This window comes from Tamandua tetradactyla, chromosome 18 (assembly GCF_023851605.1).
Source record: "Tamandua tetradactyla isolate mTamTet1 chromosome 18, mTamTet1.pri, whole genome shotgun sequence".
Classification (NCBI taxonomy): Eukaryota; Metazoa; Chordata; class Mammalia; order Pilosa; family Myrmecophagidae; genus Tamandua; species Tamandua tetradactyla.
Window position 1 is genome coordinate 7,222,090 of NC_135344.1, and position 18,737 is coordinate 7,240,826.

Sequence of the window (18,737 nt, forward strand, 5' to 3'; positions counted from 1 at the left end):
CAGCCACTGGCACATCTGGAGCGACAGAGGGGAGAGGGGCCTGTCCACACGACAGCTGGCCACCAGGACCGGGAGAGAATAAATGCCTGGGGTTCCAGCATCCCAATCCAAGGACACTTATCACAGTAGCCCCTGGCATCTGAGACAGCACCTCCCCATCATGTAGCGGGCTCTGGCAATAACTCAGAAGGTCCTGCGTGCACTTACAGAGAACTACTGAACTCCCCTTTGGTTTGAGGTCTTCACTTACTTGTTAGGAGCTTCTCTGAGTAGGGGAGGAATCAAAGACTCTAGGTGGGAGAGCCACAGACGAGATGGAAGCAGTATTTGCAGCCCAATCACAGATGAGAAGTGCCAGCCGCTGCTCCTCGGCACCCATGGTTTCCCCATCCCACCGTCAGCCTCACCCCCACCCCTTCCGAACCCCAACCCTCGCACCCCTCTAGGATTCCCGACTTAGGGGAAAGAGAAAGGAAGTCCCCCATCCACTCACAAGGCAGTAAGAGGCCACTGGGAGGGACAGGGGTCAGGGCTGGGCCAGCGGACCCCACCTTGTCTTCTGAACTGCAAGCTCCTTGCAGGGTTTCAGCCTTTAAGGGCAGAGGCGAGGACCCCCCACACCCCAGAAATGTCCAGGGCAGGGGGAGCAGACCACCCCACCCACCCAGCTCGGGAACCAGGCACCCACCAGCTCAGCAAGTGCAGGCAGGCACTCAATGCCCGTGTGCATGGGTGTGGCCCACAGCTGGGCTCCAGCAGCCACTAATTCCTGTAGCCTGGTGGCAGGGAGGGAATGCTGGCCTGGAGGCGTGGCTGGCAGAGCAGGGGCGAGGCGAGACGCAGGCTGGGACTGCAGGGGTGCACCGGTTGAGCTCGGCCGTCCACAGCAAATTGCTTGCCCAGGCACGGGCCGCTGCTCTGAGTATGGCACAGTGAACTGCAGGTTTAACGGGCCTAAAAAAATCGCTGAGCCACCACTGAACCCAAAACTGCACAGGTCCGTGTTCTGTGGCGGTCACTGAGCTGGAGGCTGGATTTGTGGTGTGGTGTGCGGAGCAGGAGAGGAGGAGGAGGGCGCGACGTAGCTACGGGCAGCGGTGCGGGGGCCGGGAGGGGCTCACCGGGGGGGCTGGGACACCCAGGCCTTTCTCCACCTTGTGCAGGACCGGGAGGTGTCCGGAGGGCAGCGGGAGGCAGAAGCCAAAGAGGAAGGTCTGGGGGTGAGAAACGTGGGGGTTGGAGGCAGCCTTGACAGCAAAGAGGGCGGGGCAGCGGGAGGGGGCCCTGCACGCCGGGTAGGGGACTCGTCATAGCAAGGCGCTCGGGGACCGGAGCACTGGGGAAAGCCGCAGACACCGCCGAGTCTCTCTCGGACGCGGTGACACTTGAGGGTCCACGCAGCCCGTTATCGAATAGAGCACAAAACGCCAAACTTGCCCCCCACCAAAAAAAAAATAGGAACAAGGTAGCAACGTTGTTTTCTCTTTAAAAGCCAAATCACTATCCTTGAGAGCAGCAGAAATATCACTTTCAGGGGAAAAGTGACATGGTGAAACCCAGGCATCAGAGACAGAGCGGTCTTCAAAACCCCCCCCCCCCCCCCCGCTGAAGACAGCCTGAAAGGGTGTAGATTGTTGGGTGAAACTACAATTTTCTTCTTTACATGTTAAACTCCCCAGGGACACCTGAGCGTCTCCAGTGTTTGTGTGAGGGAGGCGGGTCCCAGCTGGGCTCCGGGGACGACACGCGACAACGCTTCCACTCCGCTTTCCTCATTCGAAACCCAGAATGCGGAAAGCCAGGGGGGCACGGCCGGGCCGCCATACATGGGCAGCTCAGGCCTTCCCAGAAGCTGGGGCAGGAGAGTGGCCCCCCGAGGCCCGGACACGCCTTCCCTGTGCGTCCTGCGCTGGGTCGGTGCCTCCGAACCAAAGTCTGCCTGTGAAAAGCCATTAAAATAAAAACCGGGACCTGGAGAGGACTCAAAGAGACACGCTCAGGACAGAAGGATTTTAAAACCAAGAGGTTAAAATGAAAGTTTGACTTAGCGAATGAGGCAAGCCCCTGGTCGTGGTGCCCGCAAGGAAGCAACTCCATGGCCACCGTTCTCGGGAAACTTCTCTCCACAAGCTCCGGACGAGCTCGGCGTGAGGGATCCCCCCACATGCAACCCAAAGCGGAACTAAGACATTTCTTCCGGAAGGGCTGCCGGCTGAACTGAGCTCATCAACCCACAGGGCAGGCTCCCCATAGGGTGCCAATGGAGCGCAAACTGTGGCCCTTTTGTCCAGGGGCCACTGTGTCCACTGGTGTTTCCACACCTTTACGGCTGGGCACTCTGGCCGGGGCTGGCAAAGATGATCACCTCTCCCTGCCTCATCTTCCCTCTGGGGCAGCCTTCCCACAGGGGCTGGGCTGCTGGGGCCTCATCCCCTCGCGATCGAACTGCACCTAAGGTCACAGGTTCCACGGACCCCACGATCCGAAAGTAAAGCCCACGCTAGAGGAACCACTGACTTCCTCTCTCTGCTGCCAAGCCATGTAGAAAACAGATGTCAGGCAACTAATTAATAATAATATGTTATTTTTCTGGATTTTGTCATGTTTGTCAGCTTTTACAGATTTGTTACTTGTTGTGATTTCTTTCCTTGAACTAAATAAAATATCCGCTTTCAAGTCTAACTTTGAATTCACAATTTCTGTACTTTTTTACTACAAAACTCTGGCCCTCCCCAGGCGCCAGGCATTTTGAAAACGCACGGACGTGCTGGCCGGCACCTCCAGTGGGCGAGCGCCGGGGCAGCGGGCACTCAGCAAGGCCACAAGGCTCTCCAGGCGCGGACGGCAAGGTCTCCGCCTCTGACAAGCCCTTTGCAGTTTGTTCTCACTCCAAGAACACAGCAAACCACACGGAAAACAAACCCACAATCTCGGGAACTCACCCAGCAAGTGTCCATGTCAACTTTTCTCCTAGGACGCTGGGGTCTGGGCCCGTCCACCGACCTCAGGGACCCCCTGCACCCCCACCCCGCCCCCCGGCCCCGGCCGCTGCCTGCGCAGCGTCTACACTCGGGGGCAGAAGCTGCTCCAGGTGTGAGTTCCGTGCGGCGGTTTCGTAGTGTCAGGAAAGCCCAGGCTGCAGCTTTCCTGGCCCACCCCACTCACATCGCGCCAGGGGGGCGCCAATGGGAAAGTCTGCTCCACCCCCAGCCCAGGGCTGCAGGGCACATAGTGGACCTCGGGGCAACATGGCAGAGCCCAAGACCAAGAGTAAGTGCTGGAGAAGGCGCAGGACGAAGGAAACACTGCGCCTGACGAGGTACGCAGAAAGGGATGTTTCTAAAGGCCCCCTGACCGCTGGAGGCTGGGGTCACCGGGTCTCTCCCAGGCAATAACCCCAGCAGCCACTGGAGAAAGAAAAGCAAGCGTGTGCACACACGAGTGCACATGCACTGGGGGATACTTCTGTTCCTATTTCACACTTGGAGCTTGATAACAAGGGAAAGATTCACAGCTGGGGTGCAGGGACCACCCCAACATGCAACTTTCAGATGAGAACCCATCTCGGGGTCCCTGGGTCCAGCTCCCCTCATCTGCACACCTGAAGAAGAAACAGGGGTGCCAAAGGCCAGCCTGCTTGGCAGCGGTGCCGGGACCGGCCCAGACCCCCCGAGACCTCCGAGCTCCACCACCCCCCAGTCCCCGCACCGTGGGAGCTCGAGGACAGCCTGGGAAAGACACTGGAGCTGAAAGGCAAAAGCTCAAGTGCCGACAGCACGTGGACTGCAAAGAGGAAGGATTGGGGGCCCCTGGCTCACAGGACCAGTTCGGCCCGTATCAGAGCGCCTCTCCGGCCTTCATCGACAGAGCCCGGCCATCGGACCTAGCTGGCCAGACGCACTGCATCTGCAAAGGACGCACAGTAACAGGCTCATCGCGAAGATCAAACGGCACAGTTCAAGTGCTGCGTGTGGGCAGACGGCCCATCCACGTCTCGGCTCCCTGGCCTTACCCAGCTGCCCTCTGCCAGGCTCGGCCCCAGGCACTGGCCACAGCCGCAGTGGTGGGACATTCACACCTTTCAAAGGTATAAAAGAATGCTACATGTGCTGTGTCCCTCAAGTGTGCACTTTTATAACCTACTCCAAGGAACGAGTGTGATAAAGTGGAAAAGAAGGTATGATTCGAGCGTGAGCTCCCATCCTCCTGCCCACCAGCATTTCCCTCCCAAAAGGGAGCCATGAGGAGGGCACGCCCACTGAGTAGCCTGATGTGAAGAGGTGGGCAATGTCTAGAATTGGGTCTGCCCAAAGAACCCCATCTACCCACCTCAGATGCCACCAGTGGGTCCTGGAAGCAGGGCCACGTCTTCATGCGCCTGACCAAGAGACACAAGGAGGCCTCACACACCTGGCCAGGAGACACAACGAGGAGGGCTCACGCACCTGGCCAGGAGACACAACGAGGAAGGCTCACGCACCTGGCCGGGTGACACAACGAGGAAGGCTCACGCACCTGGCCGGGTGACACAACGAGGAGGGCTCACGCACCTGGCCGGGTGACACAACAAGGAGGGCTCACGCACCTGGCCAGGAGACACAATGAGGAGGGCTCACGCACCTGGCCGGGTGATACACCACAGAGGGCTCACGCACCTGGCCGGGTGACACAACGAGGAAGGCTCACGCACCTGGCCGGGTGACACAACAAGGAGGGCTCACGCACCTGGCTGGGTGATACACCAAGGAGGGCTGAAGAGGCCAAGCCCGCCAAGCCCCAGCAGCACCACCCTGGCCACCACGGCCACTGTGTACTAAGTAGAGTGCCTCGTTGGGTGCAGATGGAGACAAAAAGCCCGAAAAAGGAACATCTGCAGACACGGGCTGTGTCGAAACCACAGCAGGGAGCCGCCTTCGTGTCTAAACATGGCAGCTCTGCCTCAGGTCCTAGAGGAAGCGGGAGGCCTGGTGGCTGCCCACCGCCAAGGCAAGGGGCAGTCACCATCAAAAAGGAAAAAAGGCAGATGAGAGCAATTAGAAAATGGAGTTTTTGTTTCCTGTTTTCAATCCTGATAACATTTCATCACTCAAGGAAATTTTTACATCCACAGGATACATAATAAAATATCTTATATAAAGTTAATATTGATAATCCCTTCAGTTTTCAAAATACTATCACTGTACTATGAGATCCATTACCTCGAGGGTCTTCTCAATTATTTTTCCTTTTCCTAGAACTGTCTGGAAACTAGCAGGTACTCAAAATAAGCATTTATTGAATAAACAGGCCAACAAATGAACAGTTACAAGGTAGGAATCGGTGCCAGGCATGACATTTTATAGCTGAGAAATACAAAGTTAAGAGAAAGAATGGGACTGCTCCAAAGGTACAGAGCTAATAAGTTCACTCTTTACCCCACAGCAACAGGTAACAGCAGGGGGTCTTCTCCAAGGGGCCCACGGGGGTTTTAAGGAGATTCAAGGTCCCAACTCGGTGTGTCAAAGCATCCACGGAGTTAAACACTTAATATCAATATGTATTTCTTATTTATACTTCAACATTGTTCCAAGAAGGATTTAGGGCATTTGATTTATCCTCAGGAAGGCCACCTGATGAAAACATCACTTTTGCTTACATGCAATAATGCGTGTGAAACTCTTAACATGCGCATGAAGGCAAGCCATTGGCACGACCGGGAGTATGTTGCTTCAATTACTAAAAGGCAAAAGTAATTATTACTCAATAAAAACAGGTTTTTGATAGGCAAAAACCTTTCAGCACACACTGAGAGAATGACATAAAGGGCACTGCAGCACTCCACAATTTCTAACATTTATTTAAAACCCCACCTAAAACATCACAGAGACAATTTCTCCCAGTGTTTTATGAACAGCAAATGGGAAGAGGAGAAATATTTCTACTAATACTCTTGAAACTAAGTTTATAAAAATATGTGTGTGTGCGCGAGTGTGTGTGTAACTATAGCGTATTTAACAGAAAACTCAATGGAAACATCAAGAACCGCAAAGCATTCTCTCAGCTGAGCCGGTAACCAGCCAACCACAACGTGAGCTCAGTAATGAAGGCTCATATTCAGAAGATGCAAAATTAATGGGGGAAAAACCTTTCAAACAACAGTGCAAAAGCCCTGACAGAGCAGTTATTATTCCCAATGCATCGCCACGATTCCATCCTCCGGAACCATATTTATTGTGAATTATTAGATGCTAGAGCGACCGTCCTCTGAAGAGCATAAAATATTGCAAAATAATTTTAAACTGTGCAAAACCTTTGCAAGGAGCATTTCTAAAACCACCATGTCCTTGGAAACTGGTAGAGGAGATGGTCGATAAAGGTAAGGGGAGGGAGGCAGAAGGAAGGAAGGAAGGGTGGGGGCAGGGGACCTCAGAAAGGGTGACACCAAATAAAGGCTCCCCTGGGCTGCCCTGTGTCCCCCAGCCCCTGGCCTCTGCCCTGGTCTCCAGGCCCAGCTCTGTCAATAGCCATCATCTCTTCTTTGGCAGTGCCCCTGCCTGGCTGGCATGCAGAGAATTCCACCAAACTTGCAGAGGATATCCCAGCTTCACTCTGATGTGCACAGAGCGGCCCGTTTAATATCAGCATCTTTTAAACCATATTAAGTGGAATATTAACAAGAAAAAAGCATGCCATGTGGTCCTTCATGGCAAAGAGTTCCGGCAACATCCAAAAGAAGCATCGATGTGTGCACATGTGCACAGATAAATCTTGCATCTTGCATACCCCCTCCTCAAAAGGGTTTAAGGAAATATTCTGAAGATGCATTCATCTTTCCAGCCAATCACATAAGGAAAGTCTTCCCACGCCGGCGAGCTCTGTCCTTGAAGGTGTGTAGTGCAGATCGTGCGGTTTGAAAGAATGAGCCCTGCACTGTGGAGCTCACGGGGCAGACTGAGAAAGTTAAGGATGCACCATATTTACCCCTCCAAAAGGTAGCCAGTAACTGGGGCGTCTGCCTACAGGAGCTTTAAGCACCGTAATGCAGCCCACGTAAGCACCATTACAGATCTCCAACGGGTGACCCGCCAAGCTGACCTGCTCATCCCCATCCCCCACCCACCAAAAATCTGGGTCCCAACTCCTCTAATTGCCATGTTATGTTAAAATAACTATGTTAACTACTGGTTACCCAGTTCCAATAAACAACACCGACTTAAATATTCGTGTGCACCACTATATCAAAATGATCAGCACATCCTTTTATTATTATTACTATAATTATTACACATCTTCACCAGGAAAATGCACAGAAACACATTGATTCAGGGAAATTTTCAGTTTTTTACTTCCTAAATAAAGTGCACCAAAATACTAATTCCAGATTCCCCAAGAAGTGAGAAGAGATTGTATTTCACAAGACACATGAGCATATATTGGGAATAAAACATTTCCTTTTTTAATTGATAATTTAGCAGGGCTTTGAGAGGCCACAGCTCTAATATCACACTTATACACGGGCACAAGAGAAAGCTCCAGAGAGGCACCCGACCACAGGGCGGCCTAGGAAGGCAGCCCAGAGCTTCACAAACAAGGCTGCGGCCCAGCCCACTGAACGATGGCGAGTAAGCCCCACACTGTGGGCAGGCGACGGCCTCAAAGAAACTAACACAAACCCACAGTCCTTTCCCCACAATTCTAAATTCCAGAAGGCTCTGAAAAGTAAATGGAGTTCGTTAACTTTTTTCGGCAAATCTGATCTGCCCTGAACTCACTGGTGGTAAAGCCTGGCCTCAGCTGGCATGAGGCTACCTCCACTTTTTATCTATCCTAAATGGTATAAGTCACGCATTTCATGAGAAAAAGCCACATGTTCAGCAAAGCTGGGCAATGCAGCAGAATTCACAGTAGATGTCATGAATTTTCTTTTGAAAATCTGAAAAATTCTGAATTCCCAAACATAGCTGGTCCCAAGGATTTCAGGTAAGGGACTGTGGGGCTCATCATCTTGTAGAGTGAAGGGGGGGTAGATTTCCACTTTCTTGATGTAGGGTTCTGGTGGAGAGCTGGATTTGAGCTGCCCTGATCAGAAAACTCTCTTCCAGCGGACAGAACTATCCACTGCAAAGAAATACTTCTCGCACCCAGAAATCCCTATCAAATAAATAAGTGGAAAAAATATATACTTTTCTTCTGAGTAGGGCAACCCTAATTCCCAAATTAAACTTGTTTTACATTTTCCGAAGGCACGCTGAAAGTCATACCTCCACACGATCTAAGCATCCACAGCTAAACCAAGTGATGGGAAACCATGATGCGGGACATTCGAATTAAAGCAGACCCTAACCTACGGGGCGCAGACACCTAAAGGTCTAAAATGACCTTTGTAGACATCCTGTAAAGCCAACTGGGAAACAAGGAAACATTCTTTCTTGGAAGATTCACCAGCGACTGAAATCTGACTTGAATTATCAAAAATCCATTTTAATGTGCATTCGGGCTTATTTTCCTGATGAGCGGTATGTTTTGACCCCCAGGATCCAGCACTGGGCAGGACCCTCTGGGAGACTTCCTCGTCCTGAAACCCTCCGCCTGGAGCCTGGCACAGCCCAGAGGCTGGTTCCACTCTCTACCAACAAGACAGATCGTTCATCTGACCGTCGGCATCCCCACCAGACTCCACAACCGCTGTGAGGTTGGCCTCCAACCTCAGCCATGGAGGATCTGGGTTTTTTTTCAAGACTAGCTGATTTAAATGCCAGCACACTTGCAGTTTCCCTCCCAAGCCCTGGAGGTGATTTCTTGGTTAATATGCCCTGCGCGGCCCAAACAAGGAACATGGGCACCACACCACGTTCAAAGGCCATTTCCATTTTTCCAGCAGAGGGGTTTCCCACGCATTCCTCTGCTCTTATTTTTCTCAGACTTTACAGGAAGGGTAAGCACTACACCGCAAGTTGCCAAGAGGCCTTGAATCCGGCAGAAAGCCTCTGTCTCTTTAATTTTGCACGAGCGCTGTCTGCAACCGCTAAGTCCTACCTGCAAGTGGTGACAGACAACTTTTCCGCTGGATTCAAAGCAAACAGCTGCTGTTTGACTGCCGAGCGACCAAAAATTGATGGATGACCCTCAAGATGGATAACTACCATAAATCACCTCATTCAGACCCTCCAAGAAAAAAACTTAAAAACAATGGTCTTCGTGATATTTGCTGCGCTCTGCAATGCGCCACAGTAAATCCGGTCTCCGCGCGGATGCGCCGGGGCGGCCGTGGAAGTTGAGCCACTTTGGTCTCTGTTTTTCATTCCCTGGCCGCTGGGGGCCCAGATCTGCCCTCGGCAAAGTGTGTTCCCAGAGGCCCGAAATAGCAGGAGGTGCCGCCAGGCCCCCCAAGGCGGAGGGTCTGCCGCATGGGGAAACCGCCGCCTACGCCACGGGACGGCGCAGCGCGCTCAGTAACTGCCACCAGCAGCGCCGGCGCAGGCTCGCGGGGCCTGGATGAACTGTCCCTGTTCAAACACATTCCCTACGCTCCTAAAAGGGGAAGGATGTGCTCCTAACTCTCCAAGTGCACACGGGCCTGTGAACTGACGTCAGGCCGAGGGGCGATCCTGGCGTGTACCCTTCAAAAGGCCCCAAGTCCTCCTGAGGGAGCACAGGCCTGGGCGCGCAGAGACCCGCAATACTCGCGGTTCCCCGCGTGCTCCCACTCTGCTCTACAGGACCCCCGAAACTGGTGCTCGCGGGTCAGCGCGTTTCTTGCTTTGTACCTCCCTTTCCGTGGCGCTGGGTGTTTCACAGCTTAGCTGGAATCACCAGAACGGCTGCCCCAGCGCACGCCCAACCCGTCAGGGTTAGCGTCTGAAAAGGGAACACGTGTCCTGATTCGGGTTTTCCTCCCGCGCCTCCACCACGCGGCGGAGAGCGGCCCATACGCCCACCTGTCCCCGACCCAGGGCCTGCAGCACACCGAGAAGGGCCCGGAGCCCGCGTCCGGCCCTCGGGGGGCTTAGCGTCTGGGGGGGCACGGACAGTGGGGGAGCCCAGTGGGAGCTCGGCACTCCTGCCGACATCGGACGCCACTGCCCCCGGAAGCGGAGCCACCGAGAAGGAAGAAGTGCATTTTGTTCAGTCCATGAAATAGTCCCAGGGAGCACCCGAGGATTATTAAGCCAGAAGGGCCAGGCAGGAGAAGAAATCAAAGGCAGACGGCACCCTCACGGCGGAGGCGGCCCCGCGCGCCCAGGCGTGGGCGTGTCCAGCCGGGGGGCCGCGCAGCGGCGACGTGGCCATGGGATGCCGGAGCTGGCACACCGAGGGCAGCGTCATGGGGAGAGTCCCCAATGGGCACCCACCACCCTGCCTTGTGTCTGTGGAGCTGGCCCGAGTCACCTTCACGCCCCCCAGGCCTCTGGGATGGAGATACCCCACCACCTCGAACGACCTGAGCAGCAGGTAAAAGGAAGGAAGGAGCAGAACCCCGACCTGCGCCGCTGCTGGGTGCCCCATGTAGGGCGCGTACAACTCCTTAGGACTGCACTTAGGCGCCAGCTCCGGCCTGGCCGAAAGGACCAAGTTACTGGGAGAAGGGACCCTACAACACTCTAGGAACCCGGGAAGGGTCAACTTTTCATGCACTGATTCCACGTCTGAAGCTGCCTCCGAGCTCCCAGCTGAGCGGCTGTCCATAGCTAGCCCACGCGGAAGCAAGGCGGACAGGGCTGCCAGCCCAGCCTCCCAGCTGCACAGGCCGCAGCCTCTGGACGTCTGCTTTAGCCCCACTCGCTCCCCAGGCAGCCTGCTCCTGAGACGGGGGAGCTGAAGCTCCATTTGTCTCCCTAAAAACAAATGCCCCCCAGCTCCGGCACTGAGGAGAGGTTCGCCGTCTTCCAGTCCAGAGCACCTCAAATGTCTCCCCGCTAAGGGCAAGGCATGGGGCTGCCTCTGGGCGCCTGACAGTGCCCCTAAGGGGGGGGGGCGTGTAAATAAAAAGAGACGCCCGGGGAAGCCGTCCGTGGGCCCCCCTGGCCTTCTCAGCATCTCTGCCACGGCCTGACCAGGGAGGAACCCGCCGAGCAGGACAATAAGCTCGGCTGTCCCTTTAAAACCGAAATGTGTGTTTCCTTTCAGTGAGAAAAGTAAATCACGCTATAGTGAGTTGAGCTTTGAAAAAAAGCCTTCCATCCATTAAAGTTCATGGCTCCACTCTCAGCGGCCCCTCCCCTGGCTGCGTCTCAAGTTACAGCCTTGTACGATCCAAGTCTAAATAATATTCACCATGATAAATGGCACCATAACTCCGATATCCACAATCAATCTTTGCTTTAAAGATACATCCATCTTCAGTAATGTTGATGGGGATTCTGTAAAATGGGAAACGTGACTGTTTTCCCGACGTCCTCGCGCTGCGGCCGCAGGCCCTGACTGAAAGCTGTCACCCACATCTGGCTGCAAAAATAAATTAGCCTTATGTAGACAAATGAAGGGGCCAGCTCTGCCTCGGAAGCACCACTCCTGAGCCAGGGCTAATTTATAGGACTTCTTTCTGGAAAGTTCCTGGCGGAGGGAACAGCCTGCTTAGCTATCTCTTCAAACATATCTGATGCTGTAAATAACTTCATGGGGAAGGAACCACACGAAGCACGGAGGGGTAGGGGAAGAAAAACAACTTTTCTCACATTCTCACACATGATTAAAATGCGAAACTAACACTGGCCAGAAAAAAATAATAAACATTTGCTTCAGCCAAATGCTTTTGTATTTCGAGAGTGTGCTTTCCTCTGGCAGATTTGTTTGTTGTTTCGTTTTGTTTTGTGTTGGGGTTTTTTTTTTTTTTTTTTGGTTGCGGCACTCATAGAAAAAAATTAAACAATTCAGGGGTAAGACAGCCCCTTCTTTTCCTCCTCAAACACGGCCCCTTAGCAGCTTTGATACCTTCAGGTGGGGATACAAATCCTGGGCAAGGGGAAAGAAGAAACATCTATTGGGTTTTAGTAGGTGGTTTCAAAAATAGCCTGGAGTAAAACACATATAAGGCAGGCTCTAAAATAAATATAAGACCCAGGTTTTGCCTGGGAGGAGAGGGGACCTGCTTATTTTGCTACAAGGGAAACGTTTTACTGCTTGTTCTTTATGTCTCTGACCTTGTCCTGCTGCAGAGAAACTTGGCGCTTTGATTCGCAGAGCCTCCCCAAAACGGGGGGGGGGGGGGGCAGGAAAACTGTACTTCCCAGGGTGGGGGGCAGCGGACAGAGTTCCGTGGCCATGGCCCGGCACAGCCCGCGGGGGTTGCCCATCTCCAGCCTCGGAACAAGCGGCTGTTTGGGTTCCGGAACCTTCTCCGCGGCAGCTGCTGCGAGCCAGGCGGGGAGGGTTAATTCGGTGGAGGGTGAAGGACTTACAGTAACGCTGTGAGGACAGAAACATCACAGGCCTTCCTGGCAAGGGGCTCGCAGAGGGTAGGAGGGGACTGCGAAATGAACTCTCCCAGGCTTCGCGGCCGCCGTTCCCAAGGCCTGGCCGGGCCCCTTTGATAAATGACACATGTCATTCTGTCAGAGGCTGACACCGCAGCTGGGAGACCCCGTGATGGATGGCTCCAGTGAAAAGGAAATCAACTTTTTGGCACCAAGGAAGCCTGTGCCCTGTAGAAGGATTTTGTTTCTCAAAGAGTGAAAGATAGACTTAGGATTAAAAAAAAAAAAAGTTGAAAAACAGATTGAACGACAGCTTACACTTAACATAAATTAACTCGGTAATGGTGAAATGTGCTAGCCTGTGATAAATAAAAGCTACATTAGTCAATTATTAATCACACTCTAACTTGTAGCCAAAACCCAGGACTTAAAGCTGGGGCCTGAGCTGCCTCACAAACAGCCAGGACAGTGTCTGCTACATGTAGAGACAGCAATCAGGCGGAATCACGGCTTCGTGGGCCCAGCAATGGCGAGGGGTGGAAGGTTCCGGAAGCACAGAGAGGGGCGAGCCAGGAGCAGGAAGAAAAGCAAATATCTCCTGACTGCCGACAGAAAGCTGAACCTAGGAGCCACCTCCAAGCACCTTTGTTTTCCCACCTCCAAGCACCTTTGTTCTCTGCACACAAATGTCTGTATTTGCGTAACGAGACTCTGTGGCCAGTTTCGGTCCCACTATGACTGAGTGATGGCACTTACATCCAGTCTCCGTGAAGAAGATTCTCCTAGAGATAGCAACGATTTCCAAAACAATTGTTTAGCACAGATTACAATTTAAGCTTCAGAGTTTACCCGAAGAATTGACGTTTGGCACTCACGGACAAAAACGCAGAGGCAGGGGCATGCCTGTCCTCAACCCAGCCCACGTTCTAATCAGTTCCTCCAAAGGAATAAACCAACTGGGCACAGCGCCTCTCGGGTAACGTACGGCTCTAGGGGATGAGGGGGCTTCCTAACAAATGGCCCCCAGACAACCCACTGCCAGGATCTTTGGCCAAGCGCACATCAGGCCAACAGTGTTCCAGAAAACCTTCCCCGGGCTGCATCAGAGAGGACGGCCGCCTCTCCATCGGCGTACCAGGTCAGTGAGGTTCTGTCCCAGGACGCTGGGATCCCCGTGTCCTGTGACCACAAGCCCCACTGAGGGAGTGGAATGACCAGCGAGGCTCAGAAGGGTCCACTGAGGCGGGGGCTGGAGCTGGAGGCACATCAGGCCCACGCCCCACAGCAGCCACTTGCAAGGCTGGTCCAGGAGGTGCCCAGGGACCTCACACAGACCCCCCAACAGAAAGCACCATGGCCCCTGCACCCCAACATCCCTGTGAGCTCCGAGGGCCCACTCCCTGGGTGCCAGGGGCTGCCTGCGCACAGGAGGTGCCGCAGAGATGCCTGTTGAACGCGACTCGTGGCGCCCCACAGGTACATTACCCACGAGCAGTTTTTTCTGAAAAAGCACCGTGCACATGCACAGTCCACTCTGGAGGTTGCCCCAGAGCTCTGCATGCACCCCCTCTCCGCCCGCAGGCCCAGCCTCAGCTGCACCCAGGCTAAACTTCTAGGTCTCCTGGGCAGCACGCACTGCCCCGTGCCTTGGCGTGGGGACGGCAAAAGGGCCAGGACTTGCTGATCTCAGCTTCCTTCCATTCTTATAAGTAAAAATAAGCTCGAATGTCCCCAAACCCCAAGCCCCTGAACACCACCAGCTTTTTAGAAAAAGGACAGCTGTTGCTTCCTGGGAGAGCCTTCCTCACCCTCCCCCAAGTCGGGGCACTGCCAACCCGGGCACAGTTTCTGGAGCCCTCCAACAATCTCAACCCTTCATTTACAGACAAGGGAACTGAGGCTCGGGGGACAGAGGGGAACATCAGCAGAAGACAAAGACCCGCCTTCCCACACGGGCAGCATGCACCCTGAGGAGCTATTAAAAGCCAGCCTTCTGGGTTTCAACATTTAAAATTAACAGGCAGCCTCCAAACTGAGTCAAAATATTTAAAAGAGCCCCTAAATCCAACGGCATCTTAGATGGCTATAAATAAGAGTGTTGGGGGGGGCAATCATACATTAAGACGCAGGATGCTGTTTAAACTTCTCCCTTCCTCTGACTGAAATATAATTTTTCTTTAGTCTATAAAAAATTCAGATAGTGTGCAGAATGTTTATATATTACCAAGGTCTCTCTTTAAAGGTTTATACTTTTACTTTATGACCTGTCCTTGATTTGACACTTCCGCTCATCAGAAAGGGATTTATAAAATAATCCTGAAGGTAAGGAAGAGACATCTGTCAGGGACTTGCTGGGTTTCACTAGGCGAAATTTAAGAAGAGAAAGAAATCCTGTTAAGCTCTCTTTAGTCACCAATAGACATCAAAGGTAATAATTAAGGAAGACAGACGTCATAAAACATAAATTTATGTCTCTTTTAATAATGCACAAGCACCGTAGTGTGTAAAACATCTATTAGGTTGAAAGAACATGACAACATTCCAATAAGAAAAATCTATGTTTTGTTTTGGGGTATTTTCCTTTCTTAAGAAAAAAAAAAAAAGTGAGGATTTTTTTTTTTTTTTTTTTTACAAGTTTAAACCCAAGTCTTTCAAAACCTTTGCCATCTGTGGGTACATGAACTACGAATGACCCCGAGTGATTTGCACTCTGTTGAGAATCCCTTAGAAAGCTCGGGAAAAAGTATCATTAAGAGTGACTGATGACTGCCAGTCACGGCTGACCTACCCCAGCTTTGGTCTCTGCCTCAGTAATAAGCTGTCCTTTATTAGCACCAACACTCCATAAAAGGGGTGTGTTTAGTCACAGGGTAGTGGCCTTCTAATGCTGCTGCCTCTCTGGGCGAGATTGATTAGTGCGCGTTTTACTGCCTTCCCAGCACACCCAGGGACAGAGCGCATCCGGCCTGCAGGCCAGGGCAGCATGCCGCCGCCCAGAGGGCCTGGAACAGGGGCTGGGGGCTGCAGGGGGCTTCTCCTTTTTTTCCCTTTTTTTTTTTGGTGGGGGTGGTGGCAAAAAAAAAAAAGACCCAACCACAAAACCATCTGTGTGCTCCATTCCAGGGTCCTGAGAAAAAAAAGGCGAGGAAAGCAAGAGTGAGTGAGCACTGGGGGCCCATGGGTGTGGATGTGGGTGTGGGCGTGGGCCGGTCCTCGCCAGGGCGGGTGGGCCCGGGGGCCGCCCAGCCAGCAGCGCCCGCGGTCACGGGCAGACGGCCCGCGCCACCCAGGCACACAGGTGCCACTCCCGCCCTCCCAACGGGAACACGTGCGGGGCTGCCCTTCCCCGGGCGAGCACACGCTCAGCCGGCCACCGCGTGCCTGTTAAACCGCTCAATTATATTTCAGAAGCGATTGCTATAGAAACAGACAAACAACCCCATCCGTGACGGTCTGTGAAACCTCCACGCAGCCGCGGGACCGGCTTCACCCTTGCGGGGGGCACTGAGCTCCCGAGTGGAAATGCAGGGGATACATGTATTGGGGTCTTAAGCAGCCCCCCTCGAGCTCAGGCACTGAAGCCTTCGTGGGGACGCGGGGCCTGCTGTACAAACTTCCAGCAGGTGCTCTGAGGAGCAAATGAGAGAAGACATCCCCTGCGTATCGCCCCCATTCCAAATATGTCTATAAACAAATTTAGCACACAGGGTGATTAATTTGCAGACACCCTTTGGGAATAGACGAAACTCTCAGTAGTCTAATGCCTTCAGCCACTGGCTCCCAGAAATTCAGCCAAACACCACAACAAGATCCTACTTTCAGAAAATTGCTCAAACACCTTGGGATTAGGTTGCCATGTACAGCAAGCATCTATTGGACTCGAATTTATTTCCACACAAAAAAAATGGGGTGGGGGTGGAGCTGTGTCTAAGAGCCAGGGCTAATCAGAGCCCCACCCCCACCCCAGCACCCACAGCAGGTGCCCAGCTCTTTTTCTAAAGGACTCAGAATGTGCCCGAGGGGAGGGCATCTCCAAGGAGGCCCCCGGCACTGAACCGGAGCTGTGAGATGGGGGTGGGGGCTACGCACCGGCCCAGTCCCCCAACGTGAAGTCAGCAGAGAAAGGGGAGGGGACCAAGAGAGTGGGGGATCCCGGGGATCGCCTGTGGCCTTTGTGGCAGCTTTAAGTGAGTCGTCTTGGTGAGCTTTTGAGACACTGATTTTTCCAGTTAATGCAAAGGGAAGGGGGGGAAGACATAAAAACTAGCTGCGTGCCTCCCATTCGCTTGGGCATGAGATTCCTCGTGCTCCATCTTTCCAAAATAAGTTCCTCTTGCTGAGTTTTCATTGACAAACAATGCAAGTTCAATCAAGACCCGCTGAAACAAGGAAGGAAACTTCCCTACCAAACAAATGAAATGCGGCAAAGGCGGCACTGAGACCCTTTCCCAGGCCGTGCCCGGCCATGGAGCTGCAAAACACAAAACTTGGGGGGCTTCTCCCTTTAAAAGCCTCCCCATGTACAGGTTTCCTATATCAAGTACCCCATAGGCCACACACTGGGCCAGGCATTTTCAATGACTTCCTGGCCAACTTAGGATACTCACTCCCAGTTACTTTCCGGGGCAACAGTAGTTCCCTTCAATTTTAAAAATTTAAGAGCAAAAAAATATCCACACCCTCAAAGTTTTGGGGGCAGTTCAAAGAGATGAACACATGGCACAGTAATGCGAAGGTTCTATTCTCGCCACCTGCCCAAACCTTCCCAGGTAAGCATGCAGGGGGCAGGGACAGCAGGCACGCTTTACTGCTATTCTCACATAGCTGTGAATCGAAGGAGGGCCAGCTCTTATGGAGTGTTACAGAGTTGACTGCCTTAGTAATAGGATGCCCCACTGCTGCGACTTATTCCGTACCTGAAATAAATATGAGTCACAATACTTGGGTTTTAAATCCATATATTCTAAAGCTGAGCTGTAACAATGACACAAGGACAGTGATGACTTGCCAATAAGGCATATTAACCATCTTGAAAAGAGCCTTCTTGTTAGCTCAGCGTTCATTTGTATGTCATGCCATTTCTTGCTATGAATCTTGCAGCTGGCTTTCAAAAACAGTAAAATGTAATAAATACAGGTTTCTGAAAACTTCACGTTCCCAAGTCAGAATGTATACTGACCTTCACTGCTGGTATAATTTATTTCATTATGTGATCTTGCTGAAGATGCACTTTACTTTTAACTAAAAACAGAGGCTATTTTATGCAACCAGATTTTCTAAAAGTCTCCCCTGTCCCTTCCTGCCCTTCTGGTCCACATACCCACACCTCCGAGCAGGCCTCAGAGTGCAATTTTCTAGCGTGTGAGTACTTGACCTGTATTTACCATATGCTATTTTCTCCAGAAAGAGGCTAAACAGAGCACACCTTTTAACCAGGCAGCTAGCTAGTTGAGGCAGAAATGAATGCCCACATTTCAAATTTGGAAACCTGCAGTTGGATGCAATATGTAGATGGCTGACTACAGGCCCTGCTGGGGGCAGAAATGGAAACAGCAGCGTGGAGTCTACCAGACTATTTCCTGCAGACAACGCCGCAATCACACTAAGCCAATCCTGGGAGAGAAAATAAAAATAGTCAAATCTAAAATAACACAATTGATTCTTCACTTTTTCCCTTTACAAACAAAAGGTAAATCCTTTTTTCAGGCTAGTGCAGAATTTCAAAAAAGACACAACGGACATAGAAAAAGAAAAATGTCTATCATCTAAAAAAAACTGCTTATGCTGCAGCAGTTGGTGAATGAAAAACAAAAGCAAAATTCAGGAATGAGAGGCTGGGAACCACGAAAAGGTTAAACAAGCAGTTTAGCTAATAGGTCGTCTTAGGAATACAAGAGAAAAGAATATCAAAGTTGTGACTTGATTTGAATGTTTTTAGTTTTATTTTACTGTGAAACAATGAAATCTATAAACAACTTAACGCTTATTAAAATAGAAGCCGAAGCAGATACTCCCACGTCAGAATTTCTGAGCAGGTGATTTAATGGTGGGAGAACCAGACCACAACTGAACTCAAAAATCCCTCTAGAAAACGACCATCTCTTCCTTGGACAAGCCCCATCCAAAACGAACTGGAGACCTACTGATTCCGATTCTCAGGAAGCTGCACTGCTGGGTTTTCCTGAGGGCATGAATACAACAGCCTATTTCTCCAATGAAGGTGAAATACAAAGAATGTTGGTTCAGTCTGCTTATCTATACACAATTCACAATTTTTTGTGTCTCCTAAGAAAATAGGCACAGGACAAAACCTAATCTTTTTTTTTTTTTTTTTTTTTTATTGGT

At 51.9% G+C, this 18,737-nt stretch overlaps 1 protein-coding gene across 10 annotated transcripts in view; it reads right to left on the minus strand.

Annotated features, from left to right (window-relative positions):
* The window catches only part of TSHZ1 (teashirt zinc finger homeobox 1), a 77,254-nt gene that overhangs the window by 49,249 nt on the left and 9,268 nt on the right, over positions 1 to 18,737 (minus strand). For 7 of the 10 annotated variants that reach the window (XR_013165014.1, XR_013165021.1, XR_013165019.1 and 4 more), the window contains exon 1: positions 9,016 to 10,192. The exons of the other annotated variants lie outside the window; for them this stretch is intronic. The gene's annotated coding sequence lies outside the window, so the exon portion shown is untranslated. Of the gene's footprint in view, positions 1 to 9,015; positions 10,193 to 18,737 lie in introns of those variants that run through there. 10 annotated transcript variants of the gene reach the window in all.